Source organism: Urocampus carinirostris, chromosome 13 (assembly GCF_059441175.1).
Source record: "Urocampus carinirostris isolate Australia breed hairy pipefish chromosome 13, RoL_Ucar_1.0, whole genome shotgun sequence".
Classification (NCBI taxonomy): Eukaryota; Metazoa; Chordata; class Actinopteri; order Syngnathiformes; family Syngnathidae; genus Urocampus; species Urocampus carinirostris.
The window spans coordinates 622,079-641,139 of NC_142361.1; positions in this window are offsets into that span (position 1 = coordinate 622,079).

Genomic DNA, 19,061 nt, shown 5'->3' on the forward strand with positions numbered 1-19,061 from the left:
AAATCAGAGAAGGGTGGGATGTCTTTTGATATGTTTGTTGAAATGCATAAATTATCCTGTAAAAATCGGGGTGTGAGAGTTTTTTCCGGAGGGCACACTTACATCTGCTGTTGTGAATAAACCCGCCCCCGTGCGGATTTGAAGGCTGTGTGACTTTTTTCGTACTCTGAAAGTGTCCCGGCTCCTAGGCTTTGTAGCGTATTATGAACTGACCGATAACGGATAATGGATAATGAATAACGAACATGATGCCCTAGGGGTGCTTGTAGCGGATTGGATGATGTCACGCCAGTCCAAAAGTTCGACATCCCTGCGGCAGATGGAAAACTTTTCTTTGTGAAAATCCAGGGATACACCACCTCGTGTTAGCAAGTCCGCCTCCTCTCCGATTCCCCCCGGCTTTCGTGTCTCTGTTTAGCGGCGTTGAAGCCGGATTGCTCCGGGTAGCTCCGGGTGGCTACACGTTAGCGTCCGGAATGCTAAACGTGAGCCACGTTTCCGCAAAACACAGCAACTGCGCTCCCTGTGCGCTTCGATGTTTTCCACCAGCACTCGATGATCTTATTTGGTCGTGAGTTCGCATTTACCATGCTTACGGATGGTACCGAAGACTTATAACGCCGCTAGCCGCTTCGCTAGCTCCGGCTCCTCTTCCCCGATAGGCCCCTTCATCACGCCGGCACGAGATTTCTTAAGGGCAAGGAGTTGAAATCCCTTGAATACACGCATTTTTTGTGCGCTAAAACCCATGTCCATAGGATAGAAGTAATCCATAGTGTAGTTGTCAAAACGGGAAGAAAAAACCTAGAAGATAGGAGCAGACAATAAAACAATAGGGCAGCTGCTGGAAAAGGCAGCCGCTCGTGGCAGCGCTTAAACCAGCACATGTCAAGGCCCGTCTAAAGTTTGCATATGACCATTTGGATTATACAGAGGTGTTATGGGAGAAAGTTTTTGGGTCAGATGAGACCATAATATAACTTTTTGGTCATAATTCCCCTAAGCGTGTTTGGAGACAGAAGAATGAAGAGTAAAATCTGAACAATACCATACATACTGTGCAGCACTGGGGTGGGGTTTTTCTGCAAATATGGGACAGGACAAGTTCACTGCATTAAAGAGAGGATTACTGGGGCTGTGTTTTGTGACCTCTTTATCTCAGTCAGAAGATGGGTCGTTCATCGGTCTTCCAACACGACAACGACCCGAAGCACACAGCCAGCAAAACCAAGGAGTGGCTCTGTAGGAAGCATATCAAGGTTCTAGCATGGCCCAGCCAGTCTCTGAGCCCGAACCCAATCGACAATCTTTGGAAGGAGGTCAAACTCCGTGTTTCCCATCGACAGCCTAAAGAGCTGACTGATCTAGAGAAGATCTATGTGAAGGAGTGGGCCAAGATCCCTGCAGTGTGTGCAAACCTGGTGAAAGACAACAGGAAACGTTTGACTTCTGTAATAAAAGAACAAAGGCTACTCTAACTAATATTAACATTCATTTTCTCAGGTGTTCAAATACTTACAGTATTTGCAGATATATCACAAAAATAAATCGTTAAAAAAAATAATGCATTGTGAAATCTGGATTTTTCTTTTTAGTCTATCTCTTTCTCATAGGACGTACACCGTCTTCAAAGTATAAACAATAAATAAATATAACATAAATCAAATTGTGTATATATATATATATATATATATATATATATATATATATATATATATATATATATATATATATATATATATATATATATATATATATATATATATAGTTGGAGAAAAAGCTGCAGAACAACAGCATGAAGGAGGTGTGGGAAGGGATAAAAACCATTACTGGCTGCAGCACCAAGCAGGGTGTGGCTGTGGACGTAGATGTGGGGCGAGTCAACCAGTTAAACAACTTTTTCAACAGGTTTGACGACCTCAACTCATCCTCACCCCAGAGTACTGCAGCTGTCCCTCCCTGTCCGGACACTAGCATGGAGGACATCTCCCCACTCAAGATAACTGCAGCCCAGGAGTGTGGAGAGCTGAGGAGGCTGCAAACCAGCAAGGCAGCTGGTCCAGATTGAGTATCCCCCGACTGCTGAAGGGCTGTGCGTTGGAGCTGGGAGACCCTCTACAGCGCATCTTCAACCTGAGCCTTGAACAGGGGAGGGTCCCTCAGTTGTGGAAAACATCCTGCATCATCCCAGTCCCAAAGAAATCAAGACCTGAGGAACTCAACGACTTCAGGCCGGTCGCCCTGACATCACATGTGATGAAAACCACGGAGCGGTTGCTGCTGCAACACCTGAGGCTACAGGTCCGTCACGCCATCGACCCTCTGCAATTTGCTTACCAGGAGAAGGTGGGAGTGGAGGATGCTATAGTCTACATGCTAAACCGATCCCTCTCTCACCTGGATAGGGCTAAGGGGACCATGAGGATTACATTTTTGGACTTCTCTAGTGCCTTCAATACCATACAGCCTCTGCTACTGAGTAGGAAACTGACGGAGATGGGAGTTAGCTCACACCTTGTAGAATTGATTACGGACTACCTGACAGGCAGACCCCAGTATGTGAAACAGGGGGGCTGTACATCGGACACTGTGGTTAGCAGCACAGGATCTCCGCAGGGGACCGTGCTCTCTCCGTTCCTATTCACTCTGAATACATCGGACTTTCAGTACAACTCTGAGTCCTGCCACGAGCAAAAGTTTGCTGATGACACTGCGATCGTGGGATGTATCAGAAGTGGGCAGGAGGAGGAGTGCAGGAAATTGATTCAGGACTTTGTCCAATGGAGCAACGCAAACCACCTGCACCTGAATGCCACCAAGACCAGGGAGATGGTGGTGGACATCAGGAGAACTAAAACTCACCCGGTTCCTGTAAGCATCAAAGGAGAAGGTGTAGAATTTGTCCAGACCTACAAATACCTGGGTGTGCAGCTGGACAACAAACTGGACTGGACTGCCAACACAGAAGCTCTATGTAGGAAAGGTCAAAGCCGACTTTACTTCCTCAGAAGGCTGGCCTCCTTCAACATCTGCAAAAAGCTTCTGAAAATATTCTATGAGACAGTTGTGGCAAGCGCCCTCTTCTATGCGGCAGCGTGTTGGGGAGGCAGCGTCATGAAGAAGGATGCCTCTCGTCTCAATAAACTGGCGAGGAAAGCAAGCTCTGTTGTGGGCACAGAGCTCGACAGCCTGACAACAGTAGCTGAGAGACGGGCACTGAAAAAGCTGCGGTCAATCATGGACAATTCAACACATCCACTACACAGCATTATATCCAGACAGAAGAGCAGCTTCAGCGACACACTGCTGTCACTGTCTTGTACCACGGACAGACTGAAGAGATCTTTTCTTCCTCATGCCATGAGGCTATTTAACTCCGCCCGGCAGAGTAAAGGCCCACATTAAACCACACCTCCTACATTGCATATTACCGAATTTTATTGCAATATGTATTCTGTGTAGCACTATCTAGATATTCTTAGAACACGCTACAGTGGGCATTAGCACGACACTGTACCGGATGTGGTCAGTTCGTCCTGGGCGGCCAACCAAGTTGGCGGCTGGGCCGGGCTCCTGCATTCGCGAAGTAATTTTAAACTTTATAAATGACTCGACTTTAATATTTTTGCCAGCAATGAGTTTATATCTTTATCAACTCTGACAGTTATGTGTGAATGTTGGCAAGAGTAAGGTGATGAAAGGTTCACGTGATAGAGTGGGCATGGCGTTGGAAATAAAGTTTAATGGATTGGTGCTGGAAGAAATTGAAAGCTTTAGGTACTTGGGTTTTGATGTGGCTGCAGTTGGTGGAATGGAGTCTGAGGTATTGCACAGAGTGAATCAAGGAAGCAATGTTTTGGGTGCTCTGAGGAGAGTGATAAACAACAAGAGTATGAGTATGGATGTTAAGAGGGGACTGTATGAGAGTGTGATTGTGCCGACCGTGTTGTATGGTGCAGAGCCTGAACGCAGATTTGAGAAGAAAATTAAATGTTTTTGAGATGAGGTTTTTGAGGAGTTAGTTTAGTTTAGTTAGTTGGGGTTGTCCATCGATTCGATGATGACCATCTTCTTTTATTTGTGAGTCTGCTGATGTTTGAACAGTCCGATCCTGGATTTTGGTCGGAGACTCAGGTAAAAGAGGATACCTGCGCAATGACGGTTTTAAAGTGGCGTAAAGGGTGCGCTTTCCCCAACGCCACTATCTTGATTGTAAAGAAGATGGTTCCAGTGGCAAGGGAGACCCTAGACGACCGGCATCTTTCTACAACTGCAGGCGGCTAATGGGATCCAGGTCTGTAGGAAACCGCCTCAAAGCGTGCCGCCACCAGCTTTCCGGATCACTCTTAGTCTGGACTCTACCCTTCGACCTGTTCGGCTTGGGTAACCCTACCAGGAGTACGAGACTCCCGCCGACATAGCTCTAGGGGTCATGGAGACGCGCAAAGTGCCCCATCACGATAAGGTGGTGATCTGTCGGGATGACAAGGTTGGATAGATTGAGAAATGAAATTGTGAGAGACAGAACTGGAGTAGTAGTGGAACTGAGCAAATGTGTTAATAAGAGATGACTCAGTTGGTTTGGACACATGGAGAAGATGGATGAGGAGCGAATGTTAAAGGATGTACAGAGCTGAAGAAAATTGACCAAGAGGAAGGCCGGAATTGACATGGATGGATGGTGTAATGAGTGCACTGGAGGAAAGAGGTCTAAATGTAGAGGAAACTAAAGCTCTTGTTGGTGAAATGAATGAGTGGAAAGGTATTGTGAAAGGATAGTGGGCTGTTTTTATGTGTTCTTAGGGATGGACAGGGCACCTGTATGATGTGGTAGGGGTAAACCAGTGAAAGCTGTTCGGCCCTGCTGTTGAACAGAAGAGTGTGTTGTGTCGAGGGATATGACCAGGGTAGATAAATAGTTATAAAACCAAATTGATGAAAGTGATTCATTTAAAGAATTTACATATTAAAGTGGGGGCCTCTCAAGGGACAATGAGTATTATTTGATCACTACATGTCACTGTATTGCGAAATGACACTTAAAACGAGTGCAGCAAAGCACACGGAAGAATTGAAACTTTGGAGACTCAGTGACCCAAACGCATCACTATACTTCTGTTTTTTTGCCCAGCCTTTTTGAGGTTTTGTGTACCTGCAGCAAAATGGCGGACTATTATGTTAGTTCCCTTTAAGCGAGAGTCAAATTATGTAAAATAAAAGTTTTTATAACTACGTGTAGCGACCCTCTTTCATGCACGACACAAGGTTTCACAGTCTCTGGGTTTATTGCCTGCATTCAGTAAACAAAACAATACAAAAGTCAGGGGCATTTGTTCACGACTGCAATTATCTTCAGCGCTTACAAATTCACTCAAGCTACGGCAAGCAGACAACATGCGAGCACATTAATAATGAAACTTCCATAATAACAATGAACATAATTTCCCCACGTACCTGCATTCAGTAAACAAAACAATACAAAAGTCAGGGGCATCTGTTCACGACTGCAATTATCTTGAATATTAAAGATACAAAAAACGGGTCATCACTCAACAGGATGCACCTCGTGGCGTGTTTGCATCAAAACACGTTGCATCATCGTTTCAAGCTGTATTGCTTTGCTTCTTATTTAGTGCTTTTTTTAATATACATCATTTAGCACAACTTATATATCTTTATATACAAAAATAATTTGCGAGAGCAGCTCATATGTCTAGCAAAATATGCATTTTTTATCCAACTGATATTGGGCACATCTTACCTTCAGCGCTTACAAATTCACTAAAGCTACGGCAAGCGCTGAAGCCCATAAAGTGCCAAACGAAAAAGACAGTCGCAGACGCCCATGACTTAACAACTGAATGAGGTACCGGAATATTAACAGTAATACAACAAAAACACTGATTTTGTGAGAATTCAAAAAACTTTCAAAACAATCGAATTTCAACTCTGTTACACCCACCCCCACCGAATTCTGGACAAAATCTCACACTTGGTTAAAAAATCAAAATCAATATATAACAGGAGTCATTGGGTCACACATATTAGGACCGACTTGAGAAGTATCCTTTAAGGATGCAGTGGACAGAGAAAATTATCTGAACCAGCCACCGGCTATAGAATGCCTTACACATTCCACATTCACCCAAGACATATGTAAGACATAAATGAGCACAAAACATTCTCTCCAAAACCAGGTTATTTCAGAAGAATTTTAAAGGGAAAAAATGTCATGCCCCAAGAGCTCGAACTACTGTGTTACGCATAGTTTAAACATTACACTGTAGGTGTCTGGTGACATCTTGTCTAGCCATAGTGTGAAGAAGCCTGTTGACTGGTCGTATAACACAACCCAGCCGTGTAGTGCGGTGTGGTGCAGACTCTGGTTGATCAGTGTGGCTAACGTTACCTCCAGAGACAGCAGCCACTACAGATTGAACATGGTAATGCTCACTAAGAGTCGAAATGTCTTTCCTAACAGCAGTGTCGCGAGTATGAGTGGTTAAGGAATGACCGGAGTGATCAGAACTTTCAGAGTTCAGCCCATGCACCCACTCTCTGGTTCTCTCCCCAGACGCAAGTGTGAGATCTGTGTAGTTGTCAGGGCCTGAGATGCTTACAAGACTCTGCGCATCATCTGCCGCACATCCAGACCGGTTTAGCTGAGCAGGCACTAGAGCATGAGAATCTTCGGAGACAGTGGGACTGGTCATTGAAGAACAGACTGAGGCAGATGATTATGCAGAGGACAAAGACAAATCAGACTGGAGAGAGGGCTGGTCTTGAACTGGGAGAAAGTTAACCAACGTCAGCAGGTTACGGTGAACAACCTTCTCATTCCCTGTGATGGTGTCTTGAATTTTGAATGTGTGTGTTTGAGGGTTCATCTCAATAACAGTGTAGATGGTAGACTCCCACCTATCAGCCAATTTTCGCTTGCCCCTCTCATTTTTGTTTGCCACAAGGACTCTATCTCCAACTCCAATTGACGGCCCTTTTATAGTCGAGTCTGTCTGCCCTGTTCCTTTTTTGCATGTTCCTGAGCAATTGACATAGCCTCCCTCAGGTCTTCAGACAGTTTTGCAACATATCTTCAGATTCAGATTCAGATTCAGATCTACTTTATTGTCATTCTAGTACACGTGTATACAGAACGAAATGTCGATGCATCTGACCCCCACAGTTTCCTTGAATGTACAGATATAAATAATGTTGTATTGTATTTTGGCTACGTGTAGTATTTTACCATAGTGCCGATAGTGCAAGAAGAGTAGCTAACCAGATGCGCAATATGGGCAGTCAGGTTAACAAGTCAGGTACACAGTAACATTAACACTGTAACAATAACGCTGTAATTACAATAGTGCAGAGAGCAATGTGCAAGGAGTGGCAAGCTATAAAAAAAAACTGCCAGTAGTGCAAAAGTCAGATTAGCAGCCGTGTAGATTTAAGTTAACTATATGTTAGATTGACCATTTAACAGTCTAATGGCCAGGGGGACTAGACTATTGCGGAGCCTGGTGGTCCTGCACCGCACACTGCAGTACCTCTTCCCAGAGGCTAGCAGAGTGAACAGTCCATGATGGGGGTGAGAGGGGTCCCCGGTAATGTTTTTTGCATGGGATAGGCAGTGCTTCTGGCCAATGTCCTGAATGGAGGGAAGTGTAGTCCCGATTATTTTCTCTGCTGTCCTCGTTACCCTCCTCACACTACCCCAGTCGGTAGCGCTGCAGCCTCCACACCACACAGAGATACAGCTGGTCAGGATACTCTCTATGGTGCCCCTGTAGAATGTAATGAGGGAGGGTGGGGGCAGGTGGGCTCTCCTCATCCTCCGCAGGAAGTACAGGCGCTGCTGTGCCCTCTTAACCAGTGATGCAGTGTTTACGGACCAGGTGAGTTTGTTTGTAATGTGCACCCCTAGGAACTTGATACTGCTGACAACCTCCACAGCCTTGTTGTTGATGCAAAGTGGGGCATGGTTGGGCTGGTTTTTCCTAAAGTCGACAATGATCTCTTTAGTTTTGTCGACATTCAGGACCAGGCTGTTGTCCCTGCACCAGCCCACCAACTGCTCCACCTCCTCTCTGTAGGCCAGGTCGTTGTCATCCCTGATGAGGCCCACCACTGTTGTGTCGTCAGCATACTTCACGATGTGGTTTGTGGCGGACCTAGGGACGCAGTCGTGTGTCATCAAGGTGAACAGCAAGGGGCTTAGGACGCAGCCTTGGGGGGAGCCCGTGCTGAGGTAGATGACATCTGAACTGTTCTGACCTATCCGCACTGATTGGGGTCTGTCACAGAGGAAGTCCAGCAGCCAGTTCCGCAGGGGGGTGTTGAAACCCAGGAGTCTCATTTTGTCTACCAGATGTTGTGGGATGATGGTGTTGAATGCTGAACTGAAGTCCAGGAACAGCATCCGCACATGGGTGTTCTTCTCCTCTAGATGTGTCAGGCTCAGGTGAAGCGCAGAGGAGATGGCATCCCTGGTGGAGCGGTTTGTCCTGTAGGCAAACTGAAAGGGGTCGAATGAGGAGGGGAGACTGGAGGTGATGTGCTCTTTAACCAGTCTCTCAAAGCACTTCATTATGATAGGAGTCAGTGCAACGGGCCGGTAATCGTTGAGTGATAAGATCTGGGGTTTCTTTGGCACTTGGATGATGTTGGCAAATTTGAAGCATGATGGTACTTTGGCTTGGTCTAGCGAGGTGTTGAAAATCTGCCATAGGTGGTAATGTCAGGGTCAGACACTTCCATTTCCCATCGGATGGTACGGGGTAGTATGTCACTTACGCACCCCAGATAATTGTAGAAGTTCTGCGACCAAATTGCTCTCAAAGCTTGGGCCTTGATCACTGTGGATCCTCTCCGGAAAGCCATAAACACAAAAATACTTTTCCCATAGAACTTTAGCTACTTGCCTGGCTGACTGGTCTCTACATGGAAAAGCTAGTGCCAATCTGGTGAAATGGTCTGTTATCACTAATACGTCAACAGATTTGTTGTGTGAATCTTCAGCGGACCAGAAATCAATACAAACAAGTTGCAATGGGCGGGAAGTGGCAATGCTTTCAAGAGGGGCCCTCCCTGCAGGCTCAGTGACTTTGCTGACTATGCAACGCTGACATTGACGAACATGCATCCTCACATCTCTGTCCATATGCAACCAAAAGAATCTCTGTCTGGCGATGCTCAGGGTTCTTGACTGGCCTTGATGGCCCGCACTGTCGTCAAAAGTCAAATTCAAGTCAAGTCAAGTCAAGTCAAGTCAAATTTATTTATATAGCCCTTAATCACAAAAATGTCTCAAAGGACTGCACAGGATTACAGTTACAAAATTACACAATTACCTTATCTTAAACTATTAAACCAGCATGCGGGCAAGGAAAAACTCAAAAACCTCAGTGTGAGGAGAAAAGAGAAACCTTGAGAAAGGACTTCACATGTGGTAATCCCCCTTCCAGGATTGAACAGGGTGAATTACAATTAGCATTACTGTACACAGAATAGTAAACACTAGGTAAGATGTTGAAAATGTCCGGAAAGAGCATGACATCAACGACGACGCCAGCTGGTAAATGCAGGGGTTGACATGCTGCAGGTCAGACCCCGGTCCGCTGACCCATCCCAAATCATCCTTCTCCTTCGTATCAGCCAGGCAGGCCTCAGAAAAAGACAGGACAAAACAGAATACGAGGTGGGCATCAATCATATGCTTTGGAATAGAAGTGTGTCTTAAGCCTCAATTTAAAAACTTCCGTTGAGGTTGCAGATCTTATCTCCAGAGGCAGGGCGTTCCACAACACCGGGGCCCGGATGGAGAACGCTCTCGAGCCCGCAGACTTCTTGGCTCTTGGAGTCACAAGTAGACCAGCATTTTCCGAGCGCAGACTCCGTGAAGGAACATAGGGGGAAATCAAATCGGAGAGATAAGAGGGTGCAAGCCCATGCAAACATTTATATGTTAATAAGAGAACCTTAAAGTCACATCTTAAGTGGACTGGGAGCCAGTGCAAGTTGGCCAATACAGGTGTAATATGCTCAAACTTTTTAGTCTTAGTCAAAAGTCTAGCTGCCGCATTCTGAACCAGCTGCAAACTTTTAATGCTAGACATCGGGAGACCAGAAAGCAATACATTACAGTATTCAAGCCGAGAAGTAATAAACGCATGAATTAAAATCTCTGCATCTGATTGGGACAGCATTGAACGAATCTTCGCAATATTACGGAGGTGGTAGAAAGCTATTCTAGTAATATTTTTCACATGTAACTGAAACGACAGATTAGGATCAAATATAACACCTAGATTTTTGACCGAGTCACTATGGGTGATATTACATTTGTCTAGGTTCAGGGTAATGTTTGAAAACAAATGACGACAGTGAGCTGGACCAATAATCAACATTTCAGTTTTTTCTGGGTTAAGGCGTAAAAAATTATTTGACATCCATCTTTGAATCTCAGTAAGGCAATCCTCCAGATTTCTAAAACTTAAATGTCCAGTTTTTTCCAGTGGCACATACAGTTGAGTGTCATCTGCATAGCAATGGAAACTAATATTATACTTGCGGATAATGTCACCAAGCGGGATCATATAAATACTAAAAAAAAGGGGGCCAAGTACAGAGCCTTGAGGAACACCACAAGGGACATTAGATTGTTTAGAGGTCATATTGCTATAGTTAACACATTGCATCCTGTCTGACAGGTAGGACCTAAACCACGAGAGTACAGTTCCTGAGATACCAATGCGTTCTAGACGAATCAATAATATGTTGTGGTCGACCGTATCAAAAGCAGCGCTGAGATCCAGCAGCAGTAACATTGATGAGGCACCAGAATCTATTGTTAAAAGGAGATCATTGGTTACTTTTGCAAGGGCTGTCTCAGTAGAATGATTTGCTCTAAATGCTGACTGGGCAGTTTCAAAAAGGTTATTTTCTGACATGAAGTCATTTAGCTGCTGTGCAACGACCTTTTCAAGTAATTTCGCAAGAAATGGCAGATTTGACACTGGCCTATAATTACCTAGGCTTTCTGGGTCAAGGTTAGGTCGCTTAAGCGTGGGTTTAATGACGGCAGACTTGAAGGCTATAGGAACAATACCCGAGGATAGCGATATATTAATAATATTTAAAACTGATGGTCCTAAGATCTCAAACAGATCCTTCACCAGTGAAGCTGGAAACGGATCAAGCAGGCACGTAGTTTGCTTGGCCCTACTGACCATCTGTGTTAGATTATCAAGGGACAATTCATTGAAACTGGAGAATGTTTCTAAACAACCGCTGACACAGTCCATACCTAGCACCTCCACATCTTTGATATAGGAGGAGGAAACAGAGCGTTCTTTTAAAATTTCATTCCTGATTAGTTGAATCTTTTTATTAAAAAATTCCATAATGTCATTAGCAGAATGAGTGCAACCATTTGGGTTAAGTTGTTGTCTGGTAAGTTTCGCCACTGTGTCAAATAAAAATTTTGGATTATTCTTATGTTCAACAATAATCTTAGAGAAATACGAAGCTTTAGCTGAGGCAAGAGCTACTTTATATTTCAGCAAACTGTCACACCAGGCCAGTCGAAAAACCTCCAGCTTAGTAGTGCGCCATTTTCGTTCAATTTTTCTGCAACTTTGTTTGAGTAACCTAGTTTCTTCAGTAAACCAAGGTGTATTCTTCTTGGGTCGGAATTTATACTTTAGGGGCGCCACAGAATCAAGAACATTTACCAAAGCAGCATTGAAGTTGTTTGTAAGTGAGTCAACAGACCCAGTGTACGAAGGAAAGGCTGCAGTTACCGTAGGTAATAATTCTTTTAAGGCTAACACCGTTTTAGGGCGAATATTGCGACTGCTAAAGCCTATATTTTCCTTATCACAGTAAACATTAAACAACACCTCACATTTAACAAAATAGTGATCAGAGATGGCATTAGGATACGGTAACACTGTAACATTTGAGGCTACTACGCCACGGGTCAGGACAAGATCTAGAGTGTTCCCATCTTTATGAGTTGGCACATCAACTATTTGATTGAAACCAAATGTATCCATCAGTGACTTAAATGCAATTGCAAGTGAATTTGATGGGGAGTTTATGTGAACATTAAAATCACCAATAATTACAACATTGTCCGCATACGTAACTAAGTCTGTTAACAAATCAGAAAATTCTTCCAAAAAATTTGAGTATGGTCCAGGTGGGCGATACACAACAACTACATAAATTGGTGTTGACATTAAGGACCTCATAACAAGTGCTTCAAACGTTTTAAAACTAGTAGGGGTATTAGAAGTAAATTTCAACCTATTTTCCGATATAAGAGCAACACCTCCACCTTTTTTGCATGGTCGTGCCAAGTGCGCACTCACAAAGTTAGGGGGAGAAGCCTCATTTAACACTACAATTTCATTTGGTTTCAACCAGGTCTCACAAAGGCCAATAAGGATAAGATTGTGTTCATTAATAAGGTCATTAACAAGTAAAGCTTTGGACGCTAGTGATCTAATATTAAGAAGGCCAAGCTTCAGCACTGTGGACTGAGCTGAAACTTTTCGCGAGTTTTGCACCTTAGTGGTAACCACCACAGGATTCGACTGCCGGTCCCGGGTCTTGTGCCTTGCATGACGGCAGATGCGGCCCGAATTCCATACCACAGGAATATTGTTGACAGGTGGAGTAGCAGGATGACTATTGGTAGAAAATAATGTTATTTCTTCTCCCTCCTCACCTAACAAGGGAGAAACAGAGGTAAGAGGCACAGAAGAAGATGCTATAGAATAGTATAAATCAGGGTGTATGGTGCAGTCAGTAGAACACTCTAAACTACAAAAACTATGTGAATTGCATGAATCTAGCATAGCGCTAGTTATCTCTAGCGTTACAGACTCCACACCCATGGTAACAGGTTCACTAATCACCTGTGACCTGGCCTGCACTAGTGTATCCTGTCATGGAAGGCTTAAACAGTAATCTATATTTTTAGAAAGAGTGAGAGCACCTTCCCAGTTAGGGTGAAGGCCGTCTCTCCTCAGCAGGTCAGGTCGGCCCCAGAAAGCAGGCCAGTTATCCACAAACCTAAATCCCTTCTGATTGCAAAAACTTGCCAGCCATCGGTTTAGCGAGACTAGTCTGCTAAACCTCTCATCATTGCCTCTCGCAGGCAACGGGCCAGAGACAATTACTCGATGCCGACTCATCTTTCTGGCGAGATTACAGGTCCTAGCAATATTTTTCTTTGTAATCTCAGATTGTCTCATTCTAGTATCATTGGAGCCGACGTGAATGACTATATCGGTGTAGCTAGCCCTGTCCTGGTGTCTAGGTTTGCTCGTCAGCTCCCTCAAATTAGCCTCAATGTCGGGTGCTCTGGCCCCAGAAATACACATAACCGTGGCTGGGGTGCTAAGCTTTATGTTACGGGTGATGGAGTCACCTATAACTAGGGTGCGGGAGCCAGTAGACCGGGGTGGAGTGGGACTAGCTAGGGGGCTGAACTTGTTATGCGTCTGAATTGGCTCACCGCGATTAGCATGCCGTTTAGGGCTAATGCTAACCGGACTAGCAGGTTCGCTACAACCCACGCTAGCAGTGGTGTCCGAGGCACCTAACATTTTCCGTTTAAACTGCTCTAGCTCACGGACACGTCCCTCTAGAAGGGCAACCTGCCTACGGACACGGGAGCAACCTTTACAGCAACCCATACTCACTTGTAAGCGTCGGATGCCAAGAGCGTCCTAGCAGCCGTGGGAGGGGATATCCTTCAACAACGATCGGCAGCAGCTTCCGACTGTAAAACAATTGTGCGCGGCACTTACCTTGCGCCAATCGTCCGAGATACTTACCCGAAACTTTTCAATATAAAAAGTCTCAATCCAGAATTCTGCTAAAGTAGGAATCTGAAACAATCTCGTAGACGCGACGACGTGAGCACACAAAATTCCCGCCACTCGATAACCCGGAACCGGAAGTGTCGTGCACCCCTTTTAAAACTTCGGCCTTCAGGCAATCAGGGACCACTAACTGATGGTGTTTTGCATTTGAAATCTGATTACGGGATACTCTGTACAAAACATCATCACTCGGAAAAAATTTCTCCCAGTGCTTCAGGAGGCCCAGGACTTGACTTGTCTCATGTGCCCTTTCATGTCTTCGAGACCGTTCCACATAAAACCGAAGACGAGACAAAACTCTGTCCCTGGACTGAGCCCCCCGCAGGTCATCCATAGAGAAGGCAGGCAGACTGGGTAGTGTATCTGGAATATGGTGGGGCATGTGGCTTATCAGTTGAACTGCACGAGTTCTCGCACCGGAGGCCCATTCAGTGTGTGACTGGACAACAGCAGCAACCTCTTGATTGGATACAGTCTGGGCCGACACGAGTAATGACTGGACATTTGTGGCTATAAAATGGGACAGCTTCTCTGCCATGACAGGCTGATCCGTAGAGTCTCTGAGAGTCTGTTGGACGGCTGTATCAGACAAAACCGCAGCTTCCGCAGTGAGATCATGAAGAGGTTTACTGACTAGTCTGTGGCCAACATTCTGACAAAAAGGGACACGGCTGAGAGCGTCAGCAACCGTGGTTTTGGGACCAGGCACATATTTGATTTCAAAATTGTAACTGGCCAGCTTTGACACCCATCTTTGCTCACAACAGTCCAATTTGGGTTTAGTCGTAATGTGTGCAAGTGGATTATTGTCAGTCCAGACGGTAAACTCATGGCCTTTCAACCAATGGCTACACTTCTCACACACAGCACACTTCAGTGCAAGAAATTCCAAACGGTGAGCTGGGTAGTTCTTCTGTGACCGGGTCAAAGACTTACTAGCGAACGCAATTGGCCTAGCCACTGTGTCACCTTCACGTACCTGGGACAAAACGGCTCCAAGGCCATCCAGTGAGGCGTCAGTCAACAGCAAAAATGGACGACTAAAGTCTGGATGAGCCAAAACCACAGAATGGATAAGGGCCTTTTTGAGGTCTGTAAATGCCTGGTCGTGGTCAGCTGTCCAGTCACCCGATTTCAGTTTGCGGCCCACTACAGTGCATTTGGGCTTTCTGCCTTTCTTCTGTTTCTGGCCAGCCAGCAGATAAAACAATGGCTTTGCGAGTGTTGAATACCCCGGAATGAAGTGTTGATAAAAATTTAACATGCCCAAGAAAGACCGTACACGTTTCTCAGAAGGTGTCGCTCCATCTGACTCCATCAAGTGCCACAGTTATTTTGCTTATACTTTCAACTTTTTCTGGATCGGTTGACACTCCATGTTCATCAATAATGTGGCCCAGGAATTTTACAGATTTCCTTAAAAAGTGACATTTCCTGGGGGCCAGTTTCAGATTGTGGGCACAGAGTCTGCTGAACACCATTTCAAGACGCCTGAGTGCAGAACTTTCATCAGGGGCAAAAACTAAAATGTCGTCCAAGTAGCATACCAGACTTAAATAGTTTTGGTCCCCGAAAATGGAAGTCATCATCCTCATCCTCTGGGCTATTACAGAGCCCCTGTGGTAACCTGTTGTACTCATAAAGCCCCATAGGCGTAGTGAACGCTGAGTACTTCCTATCATCTTCGTGTAAAGGCATGTTGTAAAACCCAGACGTCAAGTCCATTGTACTGAAGAAGGAGTTGCCACCAAGTGCTGCTAAGCAATCAGCCTGATGTGGCAGAGGATAAGCGTATTTCAGATTCCTCTTGTTCAACCACCTAAAGTCAGTGCAGACACGCATATCACCATTCTTCTTCCAGATGAGAACTAAAGGTGAAGCATATTCACTTGTCGACTTTCGAATGATCTCTTTCTCTTCCATTTCATTCAAGACTTGGCGTAATTTTTGATACTGACTCGGTGGCACACGTCTGAAAGGGAGTCTGAACGGCTTTTGGTCAACCAGATGGATTCTGCGAACAAAGTCCTTCGCCTTTCCGCAGTCAAGGTGATTACGCGAGAAGATGTCTTGGTAGTGAATGATCAGCTCTGACAACTTGTCTTTACACTCAGACGATGCATCACAACCGCCAATATTTAGTTCACCCAGGCCAATAGACTGTAGCTTCTCCTCAGCATCACTTACATCAGAGCAGACAGGGGGCAATTGCACAACGGAAGTACTCTGATGGCCACTGACCAGGTCTAGATCCTCCAAGGCAACACAAGGCACCAAGTCAGCCAGCTTTGCATTGCGTCTCAAAAACAGCAGATATTCTGTGACATTCATGACCTTCAGTGGAACCCATCCATCTGCCCACAGAGGTGTGACGATTCTGGCGACCATTAGATCCTTGGGGGTAAATCGTGACGACGTAGGTTCTGTCATCGCTGCGCTCCCAGGAGATACTTGTGCAGTTTTCTACAGCTTCCCCCACAAGAGGTACTCACGGCCAGGCTCAAGGCATGTGACTGAATTGCAGAGCACTGTGCCTATCTTCTCGAGCATTTCACCACCACTCCATCTATGCAAGCCAGCTAGCATTGAAAGAAATTGCTCTGTTTCAGCATTAGTGGATAATGGAGCAGAGATTGCTGTCCAGTACGCACTAAACTTCTTTGACTCATGCAATATGTTTCTGATAACATTAGTTCCAATGATTAGGTCATCAGGTTGCCCCTCAACAACAATTGTTGGCACAATCATTTTACAGTTATTGATTTTCATATGGATGTTGAAAGCTGACTTTGGGCACACTCGTCGACCCCCAACACCAATGAGTGTCACGTTGGTGGAAAATTAGTCTTCTGTACGTACTGCTCCAACAGAGAGCAACTTACGCAGAGCAGTTTCACTCACTGTACAGGCCATGGAGCCACTATCCAACCTCCCCCCCAAAGTCATACTGCTCCCCACTCTAACTGGTACATAAAACAAACTATCGCTGCCCCCTACAGTATGTGTGTTTTGATAAACAATATTAGGCAACTGAGATTGTGTGAACGTGTCAAAATTAAAAACTGAATTGAAATTGAGATCGAATGGGTGGGGGAACTCATTTTGACCTGTACGGCCTCCCTCTGAATACAGGTCAGCTAGTTTCCCGAAACTGAACTGATTTGGGGAGGAACTTTGTCGGGGCAATGCTGCTTAGAGTGACCAGGGGCTAGGCACTTGAAACACAGATTATTCAATTTGCAATGATATAAGGTGGAGTGATCAGCGCCACCACACACCTTACATGGAGGGGAGTTGAAAGGACTTAGGCGCTTCTGAATACGCTCAGGATTGCGTGGCTCCACTCTAGACAAAACTCTCTCTAGCATGCTCATCATTCGGCCAAGGACATCACTGTCATTTTTCTGAGCAGGCTCTGGGACATGCTGTTGTGGGACATGCTGTGGTGGGACATGCTGTGATGGGACACGGACAGGCGGTGAGACATGCTGTGGGCGCTGGGCATGCTGTCAAACACACAAAAAATCTGTATATGGATCGGGGTTAACATGGTGGGGACAAATGGACTGGAGACCCGTCTCTATAGAGCCAGAGTAGGAACAACAAGAAGATTCACTGTCAAGCACTGCAGTCGGGTAATTCTTCAGTGGAGGGACACTGCAAGACCTAGTTGACGCCCCTGATTCCCTTTGATACTCATCTATCCTGAGTTGAACGTCCTTAGAGGTCCACTCATTGACAGGCTTGCATCTGAAAATGTTCGATAGCTGTGGATCAGGACAGTACTTTGCAAACATTTGTGCCACTTCCCCGCCAAGGTTTTCCATTTTTCTGCCCAAGCGACGCAAACCCTCATCAGCAGTGTCTGCTGCTTTGTTTAGTATGATCCAGTAGTCAACTGGATTTTCCTTTGGCGTGGGTAGCGTGGTGTAAAAATATTGCAACGGGAGAGTTGACGAGGATGGCTAAAGTATCGTATTAGAATGTCATAAATGATATCTGGGTCTTGCCTCACATCAAGTGCCTCATCACTCCTGAGAGCTACTCTGACAATGTCTCTTGCCCTCCCTAAAAGCATGCTTAGTATCTCATCTGCTTTTTCAGCTGTTGTATAAGACTGTTTCCGAAGCTGGGCTTTAGTCATGGTGATCCATTCTTGAATTAAAACACTTGTCAGAACCATTTCCCCTGAAAGTCACAATTTCACGTTCAGTCTTGACATGGACAATTACCGGTGTAGTGTTTTCCTGCGTTGTGTTATGTGGTCTAGGGTCGTCTTTAGTCATAACAGTCGCTGCTTTGTCAGTCATTGGTGTGTCATGTGCATGTGTGCGATCAATGAAACCAGAAGAGAGCAGACTAGCCAATACTGAGTTGCCTATCTGCTCTCCAATTAGGCCTACCATGTCAGTCAGGTGTTGCAGGGCAATGTTATCACTCATTGGGGTTGAAGTCTGTGCACTCTCCCTCAAGAACTGTTCACTTGGAGACCAGTTTAGGCTCATACCACGCCCCCTGTCCCTCCCATCACTAACATGTTCTTGGAGACCACCTACACCTTCACTTCCATACCCACTAGTAAGTGTGTTTGCATTCAAACCATTAAAATGGACACCCCTGCCCCTGCCAATAGAAAAGCCCTGAAAATCGTCATTTTGACTACTATATCCTTCAGCCATTATACTTTCAGTAGTTCAAAGAATAGAAAATAAAACAGGAAAAAAAAAAAAAAAAGAAATTAACTAATAATTTACGTATTGATAGCAAATGCACAGTGGCACAAAAACATGAAACGAAATCAAAGCGCCAATGCAGTGCAACAGTACCCTCTAGTGGACACAAGAAGAATATGCAGCAACGCCGGGATCTGCTCAGAGGCTGATCAAAATGATCCAGTTGTAGTCACGGCACCAGTGTAGCGACCCTCTTTCATGCACGACACAAGGTTTCACAGTCTCTGGGTTTATTGCCTGCATTCAGTAAACAAAACAATACAAAAGTCAGGGGCATCTGTTCACAACTGCAATTATCTTCAGTGCTTACAAATTCACTCAAGCTACAGCAAGCAGACAACATGCGAGCACATTAATAATGAAACTTCCATAATAACAATGAACATAACTTTCCCACGTACCTGCATTCAGTAAACAAAACAATACAAAAGTC